The sequence below is a fragment of the Mustela lutreola genome, chromosome X, assembly GCF_030435805.1.
Source record: "Mustela lutreola isolate mMusLut2 chromosome X, mMusLut2.pri, whole genome shotgun sequence".
NCBI lineage: Eukaryota > Metazoa > Chordata > Mammalia > Carnivora > Mustelidae > Mustela > Mustela lutreola.
Window position 1 is genome coordinate 38,843,799 of NC_081308.1, and position 27,316 is coordinate 38,871,114.

A 27,316-nucleotide genomic window follows, 5' to 3' on the forward strand; every position below is an offset into this window, starting at 1 on the left:
GCCTATATTAATTTATAACTGTGGGGAATTGCAAAAATGCACTATGTTTCACAGAAGCAAGGCAAGCTCTTGCAACCCTTTTAAAGTCATAATAAATTAAGCTGCAAAGAATGCCCATATTTATCTTGCATCATTTTTATAGTTATTGCTGCTATTTTTCTTATGCTACCTTAATTAAGATATGTCCTTGGGGGATTAACTTCTGTTGAGGAAAAAGCAGAATTAAAAAAAAAAAAGAGCCTTGTTTTATTTCTGCAAATGAAATGTAGGTGCTGCGGGTTGATGAGATGGTAGGGAGAGATGGGGCACTCTGCTCTGTGAGTCTCGTTCCAGTTCTAGCCCATACTATGCAGAGGACTTGGGTGTTCCTTTCCCCTTCTGGGCCTCACTTCTGGGAAAAGAAGCTGGACCAGCCCATCTCCAGGTCCCTTCCCTGGTTCTTTGACCACCCGCAGGTTGATAACTGAGCAATCAAGACAATCACTGCCAGACTGGTACACACTGACCAGGAGACTCACCAAAATAGTTAAAACCTATGTTTTTAATGACTGAACTGAGTAGGCCACAGCTGGTTGTTATGACAACCAGAGATACTGTTGCAAAAACCAAGAAGTCAGTGGAGAGAATTGACAGAACCCAAGGCCCCTCTGCTATGGGAGCTGTAAAGTGGCTAAGCTGGCCCCATTATTCTTCCTATCTGATAAGAGGTTTTGTGCTTACTCATTTTATAACAACTTTATATTTAATTTATAAAGCAACTCCAGTTGACTTGAGAAGTCCACCAGCATAGCCAACCATAACTTGCTCTTCAAGCGAATTATTTCTCTTTGTTTATGAAAAATATCCACACACCTAGTAAATTCTTGTCCATGTACATCCTTATTTTCATTAATTTTGTGCAACATAGCTCAAGCGAGAATTCAATCTGTCTGGGTAAGAAGGGCATACGATGATGCCCTTCTCAGGTTTTGCAATCATAAAAGATTTCCCCTCTTCAGTTCCTCTTGAAAAGGCATACTTTTGTTCCCTAAATCAAAGATAAATAACGTAGAAATCATTCCACCAAGCAGGACCCTGGCCGTCACCACTTACGGTAAATCACTAGATGGTGAAGCCATCTTTGCCAGTCAGAAATATTTCCTCACCACATTGGTTCTGTTTGATTGGTCATGGGTTTATGCAGTTCCTGGCACATGGAGGGCCTTTTCCTCCTCTGCCAGGTTTCTTTCAGACTTGCTACAGCCTAATTTCAACTCTGGCTTGGAAGCCAACCCACAAAACTACCTTTCCAATTGCTCCTTTTGGCCCAGAGAATATCATCCAGTTTCCAGGGAAGGCCTCAGTCAAAGGCCTTGTTGTTCTGGGAGCTGGTACCCCAGTGGGATGGGCCATTGCCAACCACGTCTCCCTCACCCATCCCAGCCCTGGGGATTGTTGGGGGACTCTGAGTTCCCACAGGCCCATAAGCAGGCGTTGAAAGTCTGGGATGCCATTGGACAAGGTTACGGGGCATAATTATGGGGTTCTGAAATTCATGACTTAAAAAGACCCTGGTCAAACTGACTCTGAAAATAAAGAAGAAAAGGTTTTCAAGCAACAGCAAATAATAATAATAATAATAATAATAATAATAATAATACAGATTAGGTCCCAAATTAACACAAACTAATTTGGGATTTTAGGCCATTTAGCAGGAGACCTCCTATCCATCTTCCCAGACCCTATCCCTGCCCCCCTTGTCCACACAGAATGTTCCCTTTCTCAGGAAGTAATTTCTGCTAAAAAGCTTTTATTACCCAGTTTATGGGGATTTCATTCTCAGATTTACAATACTTCTCAGCCTCCACACACATAAGCCATGGGATCTTGATTTCTGAAGGGGGAGTAGCTATTGCTGTCTCCTGAAGAAGACATCAGATTTGGCCGATGCCCTGATTTCTTTGGGGGGAAGACTTTGTCCCTGGAACTGCAAAAGGGATAATGCTCAAAATGCCACGTGGTCCATGGTGGTTGAACCTCATATGAACTAAGTCACCTGACCCGGCCTCTTTCCATCCCTGCCCCTCCTATTACCACTCCCTCTTCCTAGATAATGGGATGGGAGACATCAAGCCAAAAATATTTATTAAGTACACGGCATGCAGAACACAGGGCCAAAGCAAAAAAAGCAAGGAAAAGGGAATCAAAACTGATGGCTCAGGCCTTTATAGTTTCTCACCAGGCTTGCATTGTAGCCTCATAACTGGTCTCCATGCTACCAATTTCTCGTCCCCTGTATGCCAGTAGTTCTCAAAGATTAGGGGCACCAGATTCATCTAGAGGACTTATGAAAACACAGGCTTCTGGACCCCAACCCCAGATTGTCTGATATGTAGCAGGTCTGGAGTAGAGGCAAGAAGTTTTGCACTATTCTAAAGTTGTCAGGTGATTCTTATGTTCATGGTCTAGGGACCATGCTTTAAGAACCATTTCTCCAATCCACTCTTCTATTTCCAGAATGATCCTCTAGCACTGGTGTCCAATGAAATACTCAGTACCCAGTCACCATGGAATAAAGTCTCACCTCAACATGACATCTGGGTTCTCATCATGGTCCCAGTTGCTTCGTGCAGCCAGAACTTTGCCCATGCCATGTTCTAGCTCTTCAGTTGCAAACTGAATCAGAAGCAAAGCCCAAGACATGGATATGAAGGGTAATTCAAGGAAGCAATAGTGCAAGAGGCAGTTAGCGAGATGGGGAAAGAAAGGAAACCAACACAGGCTGAGTTAGTGAGAAGTTGACTGCTATGGGCAACTGGTACTCAGTCTCATGGGGGGCCTCTGGAGGACTGCCTAGAGCACACCTTGGAGTCACCCTGCCTGAAAGGTGAGGGGTCTCAGGTATTACCCACTATTTTCTGTTAGTCACTGGTTGAGGGCTGCTTCTAGACCCCTTAACTGTCTATCACTTCCAACACACCCCCTTACAAGTCTAGCTCACTCAAGGCCAGAGAAAGCCCTCAGACAGAGGCTGAGGTACTTGAAGAAGGAAGCCATCATGTCAGGGCACAGGGGAATGGCGAAGACTGAGGGTTCTTTGATGGGGCACCGTCAGCTTCTGCTCCACAAACCCAAGCCATCTCTTAAAGCCCAGTTCTCCCACACATCTGCTCTTCCACACAGAAGGGCCCAAGCTTGCCTTCTTCTGCTCTGGCTCTCTGGAAAATAGGACTTTGGACTGGAATTTGGGGTTTGGGTGGGCGGCAGCCTGCGTGAACCTTGGCTCAACACCCGGAAGTCTGTGTGACCGGCTGCATTTAAGGAGCCTGGGTGCAAGGTAGTGAGTAAAAACCAGAGCACCAGGAGGGCCACAAGCATTAGGGAAAGATGCTGCAGGGTGGGGTGGTGACTTGGGGTGCTGACAAAGCAGCTGAGGCGGTCACTGCAAGCACAATCATTTGAAGTCACCTTTTGAGACAAATTTTGAGCCCTTTTGCCTTCTTTGGGCCAGTGGTGGCTACCTGCCCTGAAGTGATCAGAATATAAAAGAAAATAAGAGGATTAGATCATTCTGTTGCCCAAATGGGAAGTCTTTTTTTTTAATTGAATATATTTGACCTACTGTGTAAATTTAAGGTGTATGATGTGTCACTTTGATATACTTATATATTGTCATATGGAGGCCATTGTATCAATATTTATCACATTAAGTAATTAGAGTACAACACTGTTATCCACATTCATTATACTGTGCGTTAGATCACTATGGCTTATTGATGACTCATTGAAAGTCTGTACCCTTAAACAGCATCAATTTTATCCTGCTACCCCCATCCCCTGGTAACCGCCATTTTTCCCCTTAATTTTTTATGAGGTTGACTTTCTTAGATTCCATATATGAGATCATACTCTACTTGTCTTTCTCTGACTTTTCTCACCCAGCACAATATGCTCAAGGTCCACCTGTGTTGTCACAAATGGCGGGATATCCTCCTTTCTCATGGCGGAATACTACTCCAGAGCCAAACCAGAAGTCTTCAAGAGTGCAGACTGGAGCAGAATGACCTGTGTGCATCACTCGTGTGGTCATGGAGACTCTACCTGGCACTTGGGTCAAGTGCTGCCCCTCCAAGTTTAGAACCCCCTCCTTCTCAGTCTTTGCCTCAGGCATTGAGCCTCAGAAGTTATTCATTCCTTGAGAACCCAAGTCCAAAGTATTCTTGCCCTTGTTTTTCAGACACACTTCTTTTTCTACTGTTGGGGTCCTGAGAATACAGATTTATGGGTAGCTTAAAGTGACTCAGAGCAACAAATGTGTGTAACACTGATGTATGTGGGTGGACAAGAAAGAATAATAAACAACAAAAAATTTCCATTTAACTATATACAGTTATTATACAGTAACTTCATATTCACTACATAAAAATAAACAGTCTTCTCTTTATAAAAAATGATTTTTTTTTTCCTAAGGACATCTTCTGACGGAGAGTTTATGTTCATAAAATGTGAGTGAGTGGCTGGTTCGTATCCTTGTTTTTTTAATCCTCTTATCCTTTTTAATCACAATTGAAGCAATATATGCATGAACTTTTCAAGGCATAAGAAAATATAATTTACTTGACATGATTTGGGGAGAGAAAAACTGAAATATATGAAACATCATTCAACCACATTATTTAGAAAGAAAAAAATCAGAGACACTAATTGCCCATGATGGCTATTTATACAATGCACCACGAGAGTGAAGGGATACTGGCTGCTCTTGAAATAGGCAGTTTAAATTTGATCCAGAAGGCAACCAGTGGAGCCAGTAAAGACACATAATCTGGGAGGTGACATGTTTTCTCTGTTCAAGTTCAGCTATTGAGAGGGTAAAGAAACAGGAATAGGCCCAAAGTCTTATTTAGAAACCTCAAATGAGACTGTAGAATAGGAAAACTTTGTCCTCTTTCCTATGTCATTCTCTGCTTCATTTCCTTCCCTCATTTGCCCACTGTCCAGAGGATGACCCTTAAGTGTCCCAAACTCAACTGGGCCATGACTTCTGCAAGAGAATGTCCTCTCTTTCCTCCACATCAACCAAAATGTACTTGTTTTCTGTCTTAATCTTCAAAGGTTGGCTCAGTGATTAATTAGCTATCATCTATAATCTAATAAACAAATCCCCATAATGATTCATGGACTAACGGTAGTACAAGGAGAACCTATCCATTTTGCGTTTCCATCTGGGTATCACATAGGAAGGTCCTATTTGTCTCGATGGATCCCATTAGCGTGGACACTAAAACTGAAGTCAATAAACGCAACGAAATAAAAACACCTGTGTTTTAAGGATTCTTAGCAGTTCCCAAAAATGTTGTGATGGGATGAAGAGGTTTCGCTGCCAAAGCATTTTGTTCATGGTGTTGAAATTAGAGGATGCCTATTAGACATTCTTCCAAATATATGGGCTTGCTTGAAATTCTCAAAAAAAAAAAAAAAAAAAGCCTAAAGGAGTCACCTTTGAATTTTAAGTTCTAAAATAAAGATAGATTTTTTAATCTTTCCCTGATAGAATGTAAGCTCTAGTTTCTATTTCTCATGTCATTCCTTTAGGGCATATGCTTGAAATGCCATTGGTCTCTAAGCCACAAGGTGTCTTTGTTTTGACCCACTGCCAAGCAATATTAATTGTCATCAGAGTTAAAGATGGCCAACACAGCCACACAAAACACCTGAACCCATTTGTGTCAATGGATGGAAGGGTCATGGCAATGGTATGGAAGGCTCACCGCCAGGTTCTCCAAAAAAATCCTATACCCACCCCCAAGTGACCTTCACACCAAGAACACCATTCCTTCACTCTCAGTGAAGACATCAGTGGCTAGCCTTGTCATGTGAGATTATTCTGGGGAAGACAATGAAAACTAAGTTCAACTAGTAGTACTTGCTCTGTACCAGGCAGTGTACTAACATGCTTTCCCAGACCTTTGTCTCCTTTACTTGTCACAAACACTGGTGTGGTGGATAAGAGAATTCTCCAGTTCTCAAAAAGAACCCTCAAAATAGGGGTGCCTGTGTGGCTCAGTCTGTGAAGCCTCTGTCTTCACCTTAGGTCATGATCTCGGGGTCCTGGGATCGAGCCCTGCATTGGGCTCCTGGAACAGTGGAGGGTCGGCTTCTCCCTCTACCTCTGCCCCTTCTCCTGATCGTGATCTCTCTCTCTGTCTCTCTCAAACAAATAAATAAAATCTTTTAAAACAAGAAACCTCAAAAAAGAAAAAAATGACTTGCCACCTAAATTAGGAAGCGGTTGAACCAAAACTGGCTCCAAGACCCATGCTATTTCTTCTAAATGAGTGTGGTTCCACAGACTAGCAACATTAGTATCACCTAAGACCTAGTTAGAAATGCACATTCTTGGGCCTTGCTCCAGATCTATGGGATGAGAAACTCAAGACAATTTCAGAAGCTCAGCAATTCGTGTCTTAATAAGCCTTCCCAGTCACGCTGATGCTCCTTAGTGTTTGGAGACTCCCCATCCAGACCGCAAATCCACCATGACTATGTCCAGGGATGAGCTCACCACAGCCTGGCCTCTTCCATGGGGCATTTAATCATTATAGGCCCAGATCCAAGCTCACTCCTCTGTAACCGCTCTGTTCACAGACCATCTCTTCCTCTTCTCAGTCTCAATAGTCATCATTGTCTTGATCATCCTTTTGTCAATTTATTACTTGCGTTTTAGGACAACTCTCCCACGGGGGACTAAAGCTCTTAGATCTTTGCGGTGATTTAATTTTTCACATTTGTCTTCCATTTAACAGTGTCTGGCAACGTGGCTTGCATAAAGCACCAAGCTTCATAACTCTTTTTTTCTGTGATGAATAGATAAAGCAGAAGCACTAACAATCACTTTGTACACCACAAGAATATTGGGATATTCTCGGTCTCCAGAGCACCTATTTTCTTTTTTAAAGATTTTATTTATTTATTTGACAGAGATCACAAGTAGGCAGAGAGGCAGGCAGAGAGAGAGGAGGAAGCAGGCTCCCTGCCGAGCAGAGAGCCCGATGCGGGGCTCGATCCCAGGACCCTGGGATCATGACCTGAGCCGAAGGCAGAGGCTTTAACCCACTGATCCACCCAGGTGCCCCTCCAGAGCGCCTATTAAATGAACTGCTGACAAATGACAATGTGTCCTCCTTGAGGCCAGGGCTTCTTAAACTCTATTGTACACACAAACCGCCTGAGGATCTTATTAAAATGCTAATTCCATCAAGGATGCTGAATTCCTATAAGCGCCTAGGTGATGTCCATGCCGCTGGTCTGCAGACCACACTTTGAGTAGCACTGGTAGGGTGCCCATGATCTTGAAGGGTCTGAATGCTGTGGCACAGGAAGAACAGTTGACGTTGGGCCCTAGGTGATTGGTTTTGGATATCTGGAGGCGAGAGTAGTACATGCACCTTTGGCTGGCTCGAGGGCAGTGAAGGGAAGCTGTAACACATGCCAGAAATGTCAGCTGTAGCTCAATGGTCAGGAGCTTCCAAACAGTCAGAATAATGTATGCAGTAAATGGGTAGTCACAAAATAGCTGCACATGTCCCACCTCCCCCCAGCCCTGCTAGTGTTGCTACAGACAAGGGAACCGCTGGGCAGAGGCACCACGGGGCAGAATCTTGAATGGGACCAGTTGGACGAGGTGGTTCCAGGACCCATCCAGCCATGCTGAAGTATAGTCCTTCCTTCCCTAATGGGGAGCAGAGAGACCACATCTCTTTCTTTTTAACAATGCTGTCCATGTTCCAAATATAGGTAAGACATATATTCTGAAGAAAATATGAACTTATAAAAGTGTAAAGGAAAAGTGAAAGTTGATGAATTCTTGATATAAAATTTTGAACTCTGATTTTTTTCCCTTTAGCATTTATATCTTAAATAACTTCCTCAGATCATGAAAAATGCTTCATAATGCTTCTTGGGGAGCCTGGGTGGTTCAGTCGGTTAAGCATCTGCCTTCAGTTCAGGTCACGATCTCAGGGTCCTGGGATCGAGCCCCGTGTTGGGCTCCCTGCTCAGTGGGGAGCCTGCTTCTCCCTCTTCTTCCTGCTCCTGCTCTCTCAGTGTCTCTGTCTCTCTCTCCCTCTCTCCAATAAAAAAATGAAATCTTTTAAAAAAAATAATGCTTAATAACTGCATCGTATTGTTGCTGTGTACATACTGAAAAGGATTTAGTCAACCCCTAACTGTGGGCCATTCTTGCTATTCTCATATCTTCCCTATTTTACATAATGTTACAAAGATTTACTTAGTGAATAAATCTTGATCTGCACCTCTGATTATTTCCTAAAAATGTCTTACTGGTGTATGGATACTTTAAGGCTCTACATAGATATTCCCCAGTTGCTTTTCAGAAAAGTTGCACCACAGAAACGAGGGAAAGCCCAGATTCCCTATTTTCCTCAGCAATAGGGCAAATACCCCTTTTTAAAAATTTATCACATTGATTTCATAGAAATAAAACCTTATTATAGTATTTTATTTCTTTAATTACATTTAAGGTTAAATATAATTTTAAATTTGTCAACCATTTTAATTTCTCTGTTTTATGATTGAGTTCTTCACTTATTTTCCATTAGTTCTGGAACATTCCTTATTATATTGAAGATAAAGCTGATAAACCATTATGTGTTGTAGCTGCTTAAAATATTTCCTGTCTAATTTTATGTTTTTGACATTCCAAATTTTTAATTTCATTATCAAATCTATTAATCTTTTCCTGTTGCTTTCAATTTTTCTTATTTTTGGAAAGTTCTCCATTCAGAGTATACTTAGTAAATGTTCAATTTTTATGGTTTGGATTTTGACAGTGAACTTTAATCCACTTATAATTACTGTTCAGGTGGGCTATTCGGGTTTCTTTTCTGAAGAGCTGTTTTTCTACTCAATGTATTGAATATAATGGAATGTTATTTGGCCTTAAAAAAGAAAAAAGTCTTGTCATATGCTACAACATTGATGAACCTTGAGGACATTATGCTAAGTGCAAAAGCCAGCCCCCAATATACACATTACATGATTCCACTGATCTGAGGAATTTAAAGTAGCCAAATTCATAGAAACAGAAAGTAGAATATGGTTCCCAGGGGCTGAGGGGAAAAGGAAAGGGGGAGATGTGGCTCAGTAGTTATAGAGCTCCAATTTTGCAAGATGAGAAAGTTCTAGAGACCTATTCAACAACAATATGTCAACACTGTTGTACTGAAGAGTTAAAAATGATTAAGATAGTACATTTTTATGCTGTATTTTTTTAAATAATTAAAACAAACAAACAAACAACAACAACAACAAAAACCTATGGCCATTCCATGACGGAAAAAAGAAAACAAGACCAAATTTCTTGGAAAATTATTTATTTCCAGCAAAAAGGAAATGTGGCACTCTGACTCGTCCAAGTTCCACAGATTATAAATATGTTTCCACTTACCATTGTATTTTATAAAGACTTTTTAAATGCCATTATTATTCTGTAAGTAACAATCTTTATTTGAAAGCTTAGAGCAAGAAATCAAAATTCAAAAGATTTTACTCAATGACAAACACATCTATATAAATTAGAAGCCAATTATTATTTCATATAAAAATTCCAGAATAAAGTTGTCTTTTTAAAAGAAAAATAAAAGGGGTGCCTGGGTGGCTCAGTGGGTTAAAGCCTCTGCCTTCAGCTCAGGTCATGATCCCAGAGTCCTTGGATGAAGCCCCGCATCAGGCTCTCTGCTCAGCAGGGAGCCTGCTTCCCCCTCTCCCGCCCACCTGCCTCTCTGCCTACTTGTGATCTCTGTCTGTCAAATGAATAAATAAAATCTTTAAAAAAATAAAAATAAAAGAATTACCTTATCCTATATGGTAGTACTACTTGTCATTTCTGTTCTGTATTTTATGATCTTTGCTATATAGTCCTATAAATAATATCAAATAAAAATAGTGACACTGGTCACCCCTGCTTCATTTAAGATTTAACATGAATACTTTTCATTTCTCACTGTTAAGAAAGTGGTTGACTATTAATTTTTTTTAAACAGTTTTTTTTAAAGATTTTATTTATTTATTTGACAGACAGAGATCATAGGTAGGCAGAGAGGCAGGCAGAGAGAGAGGAGGAAGCAGGCTCCCCGCTGAGCAGAGAGCCCGATGCGGGGCTTGATCTCAGGACCTTGGGATCACGACCTGAGCCGAAGGCAGAGGCTTTAACCCGCTGAGCCACCCAGGTGCCCCAAGTTGACTATTAATTTGAAATGGAGTTCTCTATTCTACTGAGTGTTCGTATACATTGCTAACTTTTGAAATACTTTCATAAAAAATGAGTGGAGTTATCTAGGGTATTGATAGCATTCAATGTGCAAATCAAACACCTAATGCCGAAGAGTGGATTGTGTCCAAAATCCTTATGCTGAAGCCCTCTGAATGTTGACTGTCTTCAGAGATGGGGCAATTAGGAGGTAGTTAAGGTTAAGTGAGGTTGTGAGGGTGGGACCCAATCTGCTAGGATTAGAGTCCTTGTAAGAAGAGACACCAGAGAGCACACTCTCTGTATCTCTCTCCCCACCATGTGTGGACACAGTGAGGCGACGGCCTTCTTTTTATAAAATTTTTTAAAAAAATTTTTAAGGTTTTATTTATTCATTTGCGAGAAAGAGAGACAGCATAAGCAGGGGGAGAGGAAGAAGGAGAAGCAGACTCCCCACTGAGCTGGGAGCCTGACGTGGGGCTCAATCCCAGGACCTGGAGATCATGACCTGAGCTCAAGGCAGACATTTAACAGACTGAGCCACCCAGGTGCCCCAGAAGATGGCCTTCTGAAGCCTGAAAGCCAGCCTTCAGCAGAAACTGACCCTGCTTGACCTTGATCTGGGACTTCCAGCCTCCAGAACTGTGAGAAGACATATTCCCACTGCTTCCACCGCCCAGTCTGTGGTATTTCTTTATGGCACCCCAAACCAACTAAGCAATCTAAAGATAACAATATGTTAACTGACTTCAAAAAATCCACTGTTTTTTTTTTATTTTTTTTTATTTAAAGATTTTTATTTATTTATTTGACAGACAGAGATCACAAGTAGGCAGAGAGGCAGGCAGAGAGAGGGGAGGGGGAGAAGCAGGCTCCCTGCTGAGCAGAGAGCCTGATGTGGGGCTCGATCCCAGGACCCTGGGATCATGACCTGAGCTGAAGGCAGAGGCTTTAACCCACTGAGCCACCCAGGCGCCCCAATCCACTGGTTTTTATTCCTATAATGTAGCCTGCTTGATTAGAACAGGTGACTCATTTACTATACTGTGAGATTTGGGTTTGTGATTATTTACTTAAGACATTTTCCTGTATATTTCTACGTGATACTGAATATCAAGTTCCCTTTCACGCAATTTTTTTTTTTTTTTTACCAATTATGGAATGAATGTTATGCAGTTTTTCCAAACAAAACAAAAGCAGGATGCCATTTTTGTGTGGTGGTGAAAGGGCACACACTCTAGAACCAGACTGCCTAGGTCTGAATCTGGTTAACCTCCCTGTGCCTTTTTTCCCCCCAACATAACATGATAAAAACTGTAACTATCTGAAAAGTGTACTAGAGGATTAAATGACCTAATATATATCAGGGGCTTAAGAACAATGTTTGCCTGATACAGAATACATAAGGGACTAAGTTTTGCTTCATTTTTATCCTCTTTTTAAAATCTCCAGTTATGACATTTTTAAAACAGTAAAAATTATCTTTTTTAAAAATTTGAAAGAACTCGATAAAACTGTCTCCATTTGCCTATATTATTTAATATTAACACAACTTCTGTTTTCTTCCTCAAATATGGAACTACCCAGTTTCTTTTTAAAAAAGATTTTTCCAATTTCTTACTATATATGTGTACATAACATTCTCCTATAATTTTATAAAGCTCCTGCCTATATCCCTTACTGCAAGTATGATTCTCCCTTTATGTTATTTTAATATAACAATTATAATATATGTAATTTTTATATATTGTAATTTTTTAAGGACTGGCTTGTGGATTTTACTACAAAATATTCTTGATTGCTATTTGTGATTTCTGATTTTAAATTCATGGTTTTCTTCCTCCAGGTTTCGATCACTTTTGGTTTTTAATTTGTTTATATGAATACTTATTACGTTAATTTACACAGACTGACTTCTTTATAAATCTAAGGCTATGAATTTACCTCTTGTGGTATCATAGAAAGATACTTGGTCTTTGCCCCAATCCCTGACACAGAGCCCCTAAATTCACTGTAACTTCCTAAATGATAGGAGCATCTTTTATTCTAATGAAGCAATTCTTTGTAGGTTCCTAGATAGTTTCAGGAAGGGGGCTGGTCACCAGAAAGATGAAGCCTTGATTAGAAACCTAGAACTTTCCACTCCATCTCCTGTAAACTCCTGAATGTAGAGGGAGGAGCCAGAGATTGAGTTAAAACTTGATCATGCCTGTGTGATGAAACCTCCAGAAAAAAACCTAAATGACAGCATTCAGAGAGCTTCCTAATTGAATACATTCATGTACCAAGAAGGTCGTGCATCCCTACTCTGTGGAGAGTTGGGACCCTTCAAGACCTCACCCTAAATACCTCTTTATCTGGCTGTTCATTTGTATACTTCCTAATATCTTTTATTATAAGCTGGAAAATGTAAGTGAATTGTGTTCCTGAGTTCAGTGAGACCTTGTAGCAAATTCTTAAACCTGAGAAGAGGATCATAGGAAGTGCCAATTTACAGCTGGTTGGGTCAGAAGGATAGGAGGCCCAGGACTTGTGACCAGCATTGGAAGTGGGGGCAGTCTTGTGGGACAGAGCCTTTAACTTGTGTGGTTTATGATAACTCTGGGTAGTTAGTATCAGAATTGAATTGAATTGTTGAACACACAGGTTGTGTCCAGAGATTCAGGGAACTGGTTTGTTGGTACTGGAAAACACTGAAGACCTCTAAAAACAAGTATGTTCAAATTCTGTAAGTTTCATAGTTTTATTTTTTTTTTTACAGCGTATACATGCTCTCCTCTCTAAAATAAATAATCTTTAAATATCTTATCATTTATTTCTTAATCATACCTCAATAAAGCTAAAAAAAATAATGCATTTCTTTTTGGTGATACTACAGTTTACATATTCATTTATCTGTGGTTGAAATTCAGGTTGTTTCCAGTTTGGGGCTGCTATAAATAAAACTTCTATGACATTTGTGTGCAAACCCTTGTGCGGACACAGGCCTTCATTTCTCTTGGATAAATACCCAGGAATAGCATGGCCGTGAGGATGGATATTTAACTTTTTTTTTTTTTTTTTTTTGAGAGAGAGAGAATGAGAGATAAAACACAAGAATGGATAGAGTCAGAGGGAGAAGCAGACTCTGCGCTGAGCAGGGAGACCAATGCTGGACTCGATCCTAGGACTCCAGGATCACAACCTGAGCTGAAGACAGATGCTTAACCAACTGAGCCACCCAGGTGCCCCACATGTTTAACTTTTTAAGAAACAACCAAACTATTTTCCAAAGTGATAGCGCCAGTTTACATTCACACAAGCAGTGTTTGGTCCCTCCACATCCTTGCTAATACTCGTTATGATGTAATTTTTGATGCTCTATTAGGTATGTATAGTTATCTTATTATACTTTTATATTTTTTTAAAGATTTTTAAAAAATTTATTCGGGAGAGAGAGCACAGATGGAACGGGAGACACAAACTCTCTGCTGAGTGAGGAGCCCAAGATGGGGCTCCATCCCAGGACCCTGGGATCATGACCTGAGCTGAAGGCAGACGCTTAACTGACTGAGCCACCCAGGCACCCCTTGTTATGGTTTTAATTTGCATTTCCCTAAACTATTCATGTGCTTACTTGTCATCTGTATACCTTGCAGTGTGATGTTGAACAAAAGTGTTGATGATGGAGGACAGCTGGAAGAAAGGCTGACAGGGACAAGGGGAAACCACCCTTGAAAGGATTTTATACCGCCCTGGTGTGTGAGGGCACTGTGGAAGGAGCTTGAGATTTTCTCTCTCCCTCTCTCCCTCCCCCCACAGTCTGTCTCTCTCTCTAATAAATAAATCTTTTTTAAAAACTAGTTTTCAAATTAAACCCTTAATTAAAAAAAAAGTTTTAAATACATTTGTAAGAAACAATACAAAGAAATCCCATGTATCCTTTATTCAGTTCCACTGATGGTAGCGTCCTGAAAAACTATGGTACTGTGTCACTCCCAGGATACTGACATTGATAAAATCAAGGTACGCAACATTTTCACCACCACAAGGATTCCTCAAGGTGTCCTGTTGTAGCCACGCCCATTTGTCCGCCTCTCACCCTCCCCACTACCCCCTTTACACCCTGGCAACCTCTGATCTGTTCTTCATTTCTATAATATTTTTCATTTCAAGAACGTTATGTAAATGGAATAATACAGTCTATAACCTTCTGGGATTGGTTTCTTTCACACAGTATAATTCTCTATAGACCCATCCAAGTTGTTGCATTGTATCAATTATTCGCTTATTTTTATTGCTGGGCAGTATTCCACAGTACTGAGGTATTGTGGCTTGTTTAACTATTAGCTCACTGAAAGACCATAGGTTCTTTCCAGTTTGGGACTATTATGAGGGAAGCTGCTATACATACCCATATGTAGCATTTTTTTTAAAAAAGATTTATGTATTTATTTGAGAGACACAGAGAGAGAGTGCAGAGAGGAGCAGAGGGGGTGGGAAAGAATCTCCAGCAGACTCCCCATCAAGCACAGAGCCCAACGTGGGGCTCAATGCCACAACCCTGAGATCATGACCTGAGCCAAAACCAAGAGTTGGACACTCAACTGACTCAGCCACCCAGGTACCATGCCCCTCCTTCTTAAGATTTATTTATTATAGGGAGAGAGAGAGAGAGAGAGATTGCATAATGGTTTTCGTATGAACGTATGTTTTTTTTCTTTGGAATAAATGCCCAGGAGTGGGATTTCTGGGTCATGTTGTAGTTACATAGTTAGTTTTTAAGAAACAGCCAAAGTGTCTTACAGAGGGGCCACACCATTTTACATTCATCCAGCAATGTGTGAGTGATCCAGGTTCTCCACATCCAGCCTGGATGCTGCTGTCACTATTTCTTTTTAGACACTGATAGATGTATGGTGACAGTGCACTGCAGCTTTGTTTGCATTTTCCCTGGTGGCTAAATGATGTCAAATGTCTTTGGAGGTGCAGATGTTTCATCTCTATATCCTCATTGGTGAAATCTCTGTCCCTGTGTTTTCTCCATTTTGTTGTGGATTGTTGGTCTACTGTTGTGACTGCTTTATATATTCTAGATACTAGCACTTTTTCTTAACATTTATTTTATTTATTTATTTTTAAGATTTATTTATTTATTTGACAGACAGATCACAAGTAGGCAGAGAGAGAGAGGAGGAGGAGGAAGCAGGCTCCCTGCTTAGTAGAGAGCCCGATGCGGGGCTCAATCCCAGGACCCTGAGATCATGACCTGAGCCGAAGGCAGAGGCTTTTTAACCACTGAGCCACCTAGGCGCCCCTAACATTTATTTATTTTAGAGAGAGCAAAAGAGAGAGAGAGAATCCCAAACAGGCTCCCACCAGTAAGGGCCTCAGTCTCACAACCCTGAGATCATGACCTGGGCCGAAACCAAGAGTCAGGTGCTTAACTGACTGAACCCCCGGGACCCTCCAGATACTAGTACTTTATTGGCTATATGGTTCGCAAAGATTTTCTCTTGGTCTATAGTTTGTCTTTCCAACCTCTTAACATCCTCTAAGTCTTTTGCAAAACAAATGTTCAAATTCGATGAAGTCCAATTTATCTTTTTCTTTTTTTAATGAATCACACTTTTGGTGTCAAGCTGAAGAACTCTTCACTTACCCTTTATTCCCTTAACCTGACTATCTTCTCCTGTTTTTGTTTTTTTCTAAAAGTTTTATGGCTTTAAATTTTACATTCAAGTCCATGGCCCATTTTGAGGTGATATTTGTATAAAATGTGCAGTTGAAGTCAAAGCTTTTTTGATTTTTATTTTTTGGGTTGCTTGTTGTTTCTTTTCTTTTTTTGGCATATGGATGTTCAGTTACTTCAGCACCATTCTGTGAGAGGCTCTCCTTCCTCCACTAAATTGCTTCAGCACCTTTGTCCAAAGATCAGTTGGTTATAATTGTATGGGTCTGTTTTGGGGTTCTCTATTCTTTTTCAATGATCTGTGGGTCTATTCTTCCACCAGTGCCAAACATTCCACCAGTAGCTATGTACTAAATATTTAAATCAGATTGATTCTTCCTACTTTGTTTTTTTTTCAAAATTTTTGTACCTATTCTAGTTCCTTTCCTATTCCTATTCCTATTTCCTATTCCTATATAAGCTTTAGAATAATCTTGTCTATATCTACAAAAATTCTTGCTGAAATTTTAATAGAAACTGCATTAAATCTGTGTATCAATTTGTGGGAATTCACACCTTTCCTATATTAAGTTTTCCTATCCATGGTCAACTGATATATATTTTATTATTTTTTAAAAGATTTTATTTATTTAATTTGACAGAGATCACAAGTAGGCAGAGAGGCAGGCAGAGAGAGAGGAGGAAGCAGGCTCCCCGCTGAGCAGAGAGCCCAATGAGGGGCTCGATCCCAGGACCCTGGGATCATGACCTGAGCTGAAGGCAGAGGCTTTAACCCATTGAGCCACCCAGGTGCCCCGTGATATATATTTTATTGAGGTGAAATTCACATACCATAATATTAATCATTTTAAAGTGCAAAATTCAGTGGCATTTAGCATGTTCACATTTTTGCACAGTTTCCATCTCTACCTAGTTCCAGAATTTTTCATCACCCTAGAAGAAAACCCTGTATCCATTAAGCAACTACTCCCCATACCTCCCTCCTTCCAGTCTACTCAGCTTTCTATCACTATAGATTAACCTATTCTAGATGTTTCATACAAATAACATCATATAACATGTGAATGCTGTCTTTGCCTTCTTTCACTTAGCAATATGTGTTTGAGGTTCATCCACATTGTAGCAGGTACCAGTACTCATTCCTTTTTTTTTTTTTTTTAATTTTTACTTCATTCCTTTTTATGGCCAAATAATATTCTCCGACATGTTTATACTACAGTTTCTTTATCCATTCATCTGTTAACAGATATTTGGGTTATTTTCACTTCTTGGCTGTTGTGAATAATGCTGCTATAAACATTTGTGCGTAAGTATTTTTTGAGTACATTTTCTGTGTTCAGTTTTAGAAGATATTTTCATTGGGTATAGAATTCTACAGATTCAGTTTTACCATTTCAGTACTTTAAATGTATCAGTCCATTATGCTCTTGTTTGCATTGTTTCTGATGAAGAATCTGCTGAAATCGTTATTGTTGTTCCTCTGTGCAAAATGTGACATTTCTCTGGGGCTTCTTTTAGGATTTTTGCTCTATATCTAGTTTTGAGACATTTATAGTGTTCCTTGGTGTAGTTTTCTTCATATTTATTGTGGATAGGGATTTTTTTTTTTAAGATTCATATATCCATTTGTTTCCATAAAACTTGGAATCCTTAGGCCATTATTTCCCTACCTTTCTTCTGCTCTGCTACTATAATCACACATTAGAGTGCTTCAAGTTGTCCCATAGCTCCCCAATGTCCCGTTAATTTTTCCCAATCTTTTTATTTTCTGTATTTCAGATAAATCCTATTGCTATCTCCTTAAGTTCGCTAATCTTTTCTTCTGCAAAGCCTATTTTGTCATTAATCCCTTTCATTATATTTTTCATCTCACCTCACACATTGTAGTCTTTATCAATAGAAGTTTCAGTTTCATCCTCCATGTCTATCCTTAACTTTTTGATCATATGGAAAATATTTATAGTAGCTGTTTTATTGTCCTTGTTGGCTAATTATAATATCTGTGTCAGTCTGAATCAGTTTCTATTAATTGCTTTGTTCTTTCATTGTGAGTCAAAGTTCCCTTTTCTTTGCATGACTGCTAATTTTTTATTGGCTGCAAGACCTTGTGAATTTTACCTTTATGGGTGCTGAATGTATTCTTATAAATATTCTTAAGCTTTTTTTCCTGGGATATAGCTACATTACTTGGAAACAGTTTGATTTTTTAGGTCTTTTATAATAAATTATAAAATTTATTATATGAAATAAGAAGCGTGTATTAACTAGAGTTAATTATCCCTCATTACTGAGGCAAGAACCTTCTGAATGCAATATTCTATGAACTGTGAGACCTTGCAGTCAGGTCATTGAACACAGGTACTATTATCAGCTCTATGTGAACACTAGGTACTGTTTCTTCTAATCCTTTCAAATGGTTCTTTCCCCAGACTTAGGTAGTTTCCTTGGACATAAGCACTGCTTAGTTCTCAGCTGAATACTCAAGGGGCATTTTGAACATCTTTGAAGTTCTAAATCTGTAGAGTTCTCTTCTCTCATATCATCTGCCCTGTGAACTCTAGCTCCACTGGTATTCCTGGACACTCAGCCTCATCTCTTCTAGCCAGGAAGTCCACCATATTCTACTTGGTTTACTTCTTTCTGTGCCATAGCCTCAAAACTCTCTTAAGGCAATAATCTGGGGCAATAATGGGGTTCTCCACATTTGTTTCCTGTCTCTCATGTATCACTCTTTTTCGTTGCCTAAAATTCAGTGTCTTAAAAAGCTCTGTTTCCTATATTTTGCCTGTTTTTCTGTTGTTTTAGGCAGGAAGGTAAATCTGGCCCAAAACAGAACTCTAACAGTAATGATTTTAAAAATTATTACTCTAAAATGAAAACAGGATATCAAAGAGATATCTGCACTCTCATGTTTATTATAGCATTATTCACAACAACCAAGATATAGAAATAACCTCAGTGTCTATCAATGGGATGCATGGATATATGTGTGTGTGTGTGTGTGTGTGTGTGTATAAAATACATATGATATGTATGGGATATCATTTGCCAGGAAAAAGAAGGAAATCCTGCTATTTGTGATAATATGGATAAAACTTGAGGGCATGATGCTAAGTGAAATAAGTGAAACAGAGAAAGATAAATACCGTATGATCTCATTTTTTAAAAGATGAACTCATAGAAGTGGTTACCAGTGGCTAGGGGATGGGAGAAAAGAAGAGATGTTGGTCAAAGGATACAGATGTACAGTTATAAGATGAATAAGTTCTAAGGATCTAAAGTACAGCATGGTGATTATACTTAACCATAACATATCATATACTTGAAATGTGCCAGGAGAGTAGATCTTAAATGTTCTAACTACAAAAAGGAAACAGTAATTATTAGATGTGATGGAGGTGTTAGCTAATGCTACAGTGGTAATCATTTTGCAATATATAAATGTATCAAATTAATACTTTAAACTTGTATAATGTTATATGTCAATTATATATTCAATAGAGCTGGGAAAAATACTATTCCAAGGATATTATTGCCAATTTGAGTGCATTATCTTCAATGGCTCCTTCTTATCACTTCCTGGGGGTCTTAGTGTTCTTACAGCTTGAAGCTACTCAACATTGCGTGGATGTCAATCTCAGACTGTTAGAAACTAGTAATAAATTATATCACTAAATAACTTCCAGAATTTTGTGTGTATTGGACAAGCCCTCCCTATCATTCCAAAATCCTCCTGGCCTCTCCTCTTACTTCAGTCACCACTGCAATGACCAGTTACTTTCAGAATTGGAATGGTTTTACATCGACGCAGTTGGACGCTATTTCTCCTTAGCTAGTGTCATACATGTTCTATTTCCCTCCCGGAGGCTTGTCTTCCTCTCACAGTAGGAATTCCTTCTGCATTTCCACATGGACAACTAGAAAATGTGAGGGAGTTTAATACTCGTAGGGTCACTCTTGATCACTGGAGAACAGGAGACAATAGGTACATGATTCTGCCTTTGATCCCTAAACAGTTCTGAGATTCATTTTTTCACACTTTACAAAAGATCCCAGTCGGATGGATTAAACACCAGTTTTCTACAATGGTGGCCAACTCTATTTGTACATGGATTGGTTCTTGTCCTCCTTCTCTGTTCCACTTCCTTCTTAGGCACATCGGCTTTCTGAAACCGTATTTCTAAATAAATTACCTGCTCACAAACCTTAATCTTAGAAGCTGCTCTTAGGGAAGCCAGACTAAGGCAGTAGAGCATATATTTACATTTACATGCATATCTCAATATTTTGTAATAACCAGCTTCAGTGTGGTTATGCAATGATACTTGTGACAACTAATGTGAAATCAGTAATGGCATCCATGAGATCTCTGAAAGGTTACTGCAAATGAATGGTGAGTTTTTGGAAGTCAAATTTAAAAACCAAGTCAAGCATTTATCGAGTGCTTACTACATGTAAGGCATCATGTCAAACACTGCAAAATAGTTAAGAAGTATGTTGTATACAGAACCAAAGAGGAAAATGTTTAGCAGAATGCTTACTTTTAAAATACAAATTAGAACATTACCAACTAATATAACTATATAACACTGCTAAAAAAAAAGTGACATCTTCTTTTGTCTCAAAACAACAAAATAAAACAGATGACATATATGACGCTATAGTTTTGGAGACACAAGACATCAACTAACAAAGGGCAGTGATCTCCGAGAGATAGAAAACAAATGGGACCAAGCACCGGGCTGGCTCAGTCAGTAGGGCATGAGACTCTTGATCTCAGGGTCATGAATTCAAGCCCTATGTTAGCTGCAGAGTCTAGTTAAAACTAAACAACAACAGCAACAAATGAGACAAATTCTATTGTTTCCCAGTTTATAGCCTGGAGAGAATTTCAAAAATGCAAAAAGAAGGATCTCAAGCAGACCTTAGCAGCCTGCCTGAATTAATCAAACAGAACTTGGAGTTCAGAAAGGTCGAGACTAGAGTTCTCAAGGGAGAGTATGAGTAAGGAGAAAACACAAAACAGAACTCCAAAGATGTGTAGAAGGTCCCACTTCAGTCTTCCACCAAGGACTGATCAGGGTATGCACAGAAAAGAAATATTTGAGGCCAACCAAAAGAGGTAACATAAAACCCATTCTCAGAGGTCACACAAGGCCAAGAATGGTTCCTTATATTAATTTTCAACTGCTGCGGAACAAATTACCACATACTTAGTGGATTAAAATAAAACCCATTTATAAGTTCACAGTTCTGTAAATCTGAAGTCTGAATGTAGGCTACCTGGGTCCTCTGCTCAGGGACTCACTGGCTGATGCCAGGACACTGGATGGGCTGGGTCCTTCCTGGAGGCTCTGAGGCTGAATCCACTTCCAGACTCACTTGTTGTTGTCAGAATTTAGATCCTTGCTGTTGTTAGGACTGAGACACCATTTTTTCATTGGCTGTCAGAAGGGGCTGCTCTGATCCTAGAGATTAATTTCAGGTCTTTACCATGTGACCCTCTCTACTTTCAAAACCAGCAAGGGATAATTTCCTTCATGTTGAATCCCTGAATTTCTTTTGTCGGGAAGAACCTAGTCCTCTTTCAGGACTCACCTGATTAGGTGAGTCTCACCTGGGGGAATCAACCTTTCTTGACATCAATTGTGCAGTATTTAAAAAAAGACTTCATTTGGGGAGGGACTATACTCATTGAAGAGGGGATTATATAAAGGTGCGGGTCACGAGGAGTCATCTTAGAATTCCACCTACCACATTCCTGTTCCCACCAGTCAGAGTAGAAAACTTCATTAATGGTGCAGAATTGGGTAGAGTACTCAGCTTTTGCCTCCGAATTGGGAAAAAACTAGCCCTAGGGGCACCTGGGTGGGTCAGTGGGTTGAGCCCCTGCCTTCTGCTCAGGTCATGATCTCAGAGTCCTGGGATCCAGCCCCATATCAGGCTCTGTTTCACAGGGAAACTGCTTCCCTCTCTCTCTCTCTCTCTCTGCTCTGCCTTTCTGCCTACTTGTAATCTTTCTCTCTGTCAAACAAATAAATAAAATCTTGGAAAAAAAAAGAAATTCTACTGTGTTCAGTGCATTGATTTAAAAAACTAGCCCCAGACCAAATGTTGCTTTTGTCCTAACAAAGCTTAAAGGAATAATTTGAAAGGATAAAAATGTTTCCTGGTAAGTTAATCAGCCTCAGAACAAAGCTCAGGAGTGTTTATAAGATCACAAACATAGGCCTTTCTGCATTGCTCATGGCAAGCAACGGGTGGGAGCAGGGGGATCCGCTCTGAGGGTTCACAGCCTACTGCTTTGTCACCTGGATCCCAACGCCGCTGAGCTCACTCCTGCTTCTTGGTCAAGAGAGAATGGCAGGGCAGAATCATAACAGCAGGTGTCTGCAGGGGTCTTTTCATCAGGTACCATATTTACTTCCACCACAAGAGACAGAGTGACCCCAGCTTCGAGAACAAGCCTCAAGAACCAAGAAAGAAACAAAAGCTTGCCAAGGAGAGAACTGGACTTCTCAAGTTACTGGACTTTAAAGATGGTGAAGCTAGTCAGAAGTTCTTCCCTGAAGAAGAGTTGCCAGCTTGAGGTAAATACAAGAAGGGTGTAGACCATCTGACAAATGCAACTGCTGTGTGTGGATGGCCACAGCACTTATTGCAAGTGTTACAGCAAATTCTTCTGCCGCCAATGTTCCAGATGCTTCTGACCAAGCTTCCAACAATTAGGGAAATTGTTAAGTGCTCAGAGCTTGGCTGAAGAGGATGTGGAATGAGAAACAAATGTCAACATAATAATCTCAATGAAAAATATTTTTTAAAATCTTAACTCAGGAGATGAGCCACTCTGGGGGATAAAGGCAAATAGGCTTGTGAAGGACTGTCCTGCACTGAAACCTACCAAAGTTAATTTTTTTTTAATTTAAGTTAATTTTTACTTTGTAAAAATTACTTTTAAATTTACTTAAAATTACTTAAAAATTTACTTTAAGTTAATATTTACTTTGTATAGATTGATTTGTCTGTTTTAGTTCTTTTTCCCAGTGAAAAGTATATTTTGATAGAAAGCTTTTCATTTCATAAATATGCTATGAATTACCAAAACATGGAGTTATTTTATTACTAATATGTGCAATTAAAATGTATATATAGGGGCGCCTGGATGGCTCAGTGGGTTAAAGCCTCTGCCTTTGGCTCTTGGGTCATGATCCCAGCATTCTGGGATCAAGCCCCACATCAGGCTCTCTGCTCAGCGGGGAGCCTGCTTCCCCCACCCCCCCGGCCCCCAGCTCTCTCTGCCTGCCTCTCTGTCTACTTGTGATCTCTGTCTGTCAAATAAATAAATAAAATATTTTAAAAAAATAATAAAATGTATATATAACATCATATTACTATGTTAAAAATATTCAGTGTTCAGTTTTGAAAGATAGGCAAAAAAAAGTACAGGAGAAAGCTAAAGAATGTACACTTTTTTAAAACTACTACATTCTGCTCTATGTAAAAGAAGTAGGTGGAAATTTACTTTGTTTATCAAAACTAGGCATTAAAATCATTGAGAGATTTTAAAAAAGGAATGCAATATATTCAGCACCCACAAGCTGAGAGCCAAAATGTTTGGCATTTAATAAAAAATTAGCAAGCAGGAAGACATTATCCATAATGGAGATAAAAATGTATCAGTTGAAACTGACATAGAAATTGCACAGATGATAGAATTAGATGAAAAGGATATTAAAACCACTATTATAACTATATACGTTAAACACAGGAAGCTAGAGGAAAAAATTTAACATGTTAAGTAGAGATGTGGAAGATATAAAAAAGACCCAAATCCAACGTCACCTATAATACATGAGATGAAAAATACAATGGTTATGATTAATGGCAAATTAGGTATCACAAATAAAAATGATTAGTGAACTTGAAGACATTTCAAAAGATAGTATCTAAAATGAACAACACACAGGGAATAAAGAATAAAAAAGATAAACAGATTATCAGTGAGCTGTGGGACAACTTTAAAAAGCTTAATATACATGTAATGAGAGCTGCCAATGGAGAAGAGAGAGAGATGGGAACTAGAAAAAATTTGAAGAAAACATGACCAAACATTTTCAAAGTTGGTATGGAAACTGTAAGTCTATAGATCCAAGAAACTCAATGAACCCTAAGCAAAACAGAACTAACCCACATCTCATAAACAAATTTCTTAAAACCAGTGGTAAATAGAAAATGTTAAAATTAGTCAAAGAAGAAAGACACATTACATAAAAAGGAAAAAAAATGAAATTGACCATTTCTCATGTGAACAGCATAATACAGAAGTGAGAGGAATAATGTATTTAAAATACAACAAGAAAAAACTTTCAATTTAAACATTTATACCCTATGAAAATAACTTTCAAACACAAAGGCCAAAAAAAAAAAAAAAGACATTTTGAGATATCTTTTTTTAAAGCAAAATAATTCATCACTAGGTGACCCACAATACAAGTCCTGTTAAAGGAAGTCTTTCAGGCAGAAGAAAAAATGATTCCAGATGGAAATAAGGATCTGCACAGAAGAATGAAAAGCAAAGGAAATGGTAACTGTGTATATAAATATATGTTTTTTTCCCTTGTTATTTTAATCTCTTCAAAAGATAATTGGCTGTTAAAAATAGCAATAGAGTGTGGAGTTTATCACATATGTAAAAGTAAAGTATACAACAATAGCACAAAGCTTAGTCAGGGAGAAATGGAAGTATACTATTTTAAAATTCTTATACTATCTGATACAGTATGATATGTACCATACCGTCACTGGAAAGTAGGTGTACCAAGTTTTAATTGTATTCTGTACACCCTAAACCAACCAACAAAATAAGAAAGAGTTACAGCAAAGCAGTCTAGACTAAGCCACTGTAGCATAAATAATTCTTTTGAGTTGAGGGCATCTGAGTTTCTGAAATCCTTTATTTGCCTAAAAACAAAACCTCCAAAAGAACTCAATTGTCCTAAATCCCCTTCCAGGGAACAACTCAAATCTTCTCTTTTTAGAGTGAAGTCAGCACCACACCCAAGCAGACATTGTAACAAAACTATCATATCTCCTATCTATTCTCCTAAGGGCCCATTTAGCTTTCCAGAAAGTCATTTGTTTTTCAACAAGTGTTCTTTCTCTCCACCCCCACTAAGAAGTCATTTGTTGTTCCTAAAGTGCCCCTGTGCCCCTCCCCATCCACTATTAAGGTGGTAAATGAGCCCCAAATTCTAATCAACAACTTGAGTCACATTTCTTTGTGTGAGCCTATAATTAAATCAGGTTTTTTTTTTCTTACTAATCTGTTTTTTTTTTTTTTATTTTAACTTGTAGGCCTCCAAGCCTTAAACATAAGAGGGTAAAAGAAACATTTTTCCTTCCTGACAATGGCTACTAATCCAACAAATGAGATAAGATGGAATCAACATTTTTCATTTAAACCAAAAGAAGGAAGAAAAAGAAAACAGAAAAATGGGCAAACAATAAACAAATAGTAAAACAATAGATTTAAATTTGATCTTATCACTAACTAATAAATGATAAATAATACTAAATACTAAATAATACTAAATAATCTAAATGCATCAATTAAAAGGATGTAATTATCAAGTCAAATAAAAAAAAAAGAAAACAAGACCCAACTAAATGTTGGCTGTAAGAAAAATACTAGGAATATAAAAAAAAACACATATAGGTTAAAAATTTTTAAAGACAGAAGAAAATATACCATGGTAACTAACACCAATGAAAAGAAAGCTGGAATGGTTTTATTTTATTTTATTTTGTTTTGCTTTTATTTGACACACAGAGAGAGCACAAGTAGGTGGAGCAGCAAAGGGAGAGGGAGAAGCAGTTCTCCACTGAGCAGGGAGTCCCCCAATACCGGGCTCAATCCCAGGACCCTGAGATCATGACCTGAGCTGAAGGCAGATGCTTAACCAACTGAGCCACCCAGGTGCTCCCGGAATGGCTTTATTATCAGACAATGTAGATTTCAGAGCAAAGAATATTACCAAGGATAAAGAAATTCACTTCATAATGATAAAGGGTTCAATTCATCAAGAGAACATGACCGTCTTAAATGTTTATATAGCTGCAGAGTTTCAAAATACATGAAGCAAAAACTGATAGAACTCTAAGGAGAAATAAACAAACTCACAATTATAGGCAGAAATTTCAATATCTTCCTCTTAATAGTTTCCAGAACCAGTAGACAGAAAATCAGTAAGGATATAGATTTTAACAACTTGACCTAATTGACATTTATAGAACACTCCATGAAAGAAGTATAGAATGCACATTATTTCCAAGTGCACATGATGTATTTACCAAGATAGGCCATATTCTGAGTCATAAAACTAGTCTCAATTAATTTAAAAGGATACAAGTCATACATACATATATCCTCTAACTACAGGGAATTAAATTAGATTGTCAGAGAGATCTTTGGAAAATCCCCAAATATTGAAACTAAGTAAGACACTTCTAAATAACCTGCAGAACAAAGAAGAAATCAAAGAGAAATAAGAGAGTAACTGAATGAAAATGGAATAACATCCAAATTCGTGGGATGCCGTTAAAGGGGTATTTAGGAGGATTTTGGAGGACTAAAAGCCTATGTCAGAAAAGGAAAAGGGCTTCAAATCGATGACTTCAGCCTCCAAACGAAAAAATTAGAAAAGGAGAGGCCATTAAACCCAAAGCAAGTAGAAGAAAGGAAATAATAATCAGAGTAGAAAAAACAGAAAACACAGAAATGCAACAGAAAATTAATGAAATGACAAGCTGCTTCTTTGAGATCAATAAAATTAATTAATCTCTAGCCAGGCTGATCAAGAGGAAAAAAAAAAAGAATCTGCCTTTCTTTCTTCCTGATACTGTATTAGTATCAGGAATGAGAAAGCTGACATCACTAAAGCTTCTTCAGATACTGGAAGGATAAGAACTGAGTATCATGAACAACTTTAAGCCAATAAATTCAACAAGGTAAAATGGACAAATTCCTTTAACAACACAAACTATCAATGCTCACTAGAGAAGAAATATATAACCTGAATAGCCCTTTATCTACTAAAGAAATTGAGACTGTAGTTTTTTTAAAAAATATTTTATTTATCTATTTGACAGAGAGAGAGAGAGATCATAGGTAGGCAGAGAGGCTAGCAGAGAAACAGGGGGAAGCAGGCTCCCGGCTGAGCAGAGAACCCAATATGGGCGTCAATCCCAGGACCCTGAGATCATGACCTGAGCTGAAGGCAGAAGCTTAACCCACTGAGCCACCCAGATGCCCCAAGATTATAGTTTTTAAGACTCCCATGGGGCGGCTGGGTGGCTCAGTCAGTTAGGCATCTATTGATTTCCGCTCAGGTCACGAT

General features: G+C 38.8%; 1 pseudogene; it reads left to right on the forward strand.

Moving 5' to 3' along the window:
* The window catches only part of LOC131820924 (mitochondrial import receptor subunit TOM20 homolog), a 41,817-nt pseudogene extending 19,121 nt beyond the window's left edge, over positions 1-22,696 (forward strand).
* Positions 22,697-27,316: the final 4,620 nt, after the last annotated feature.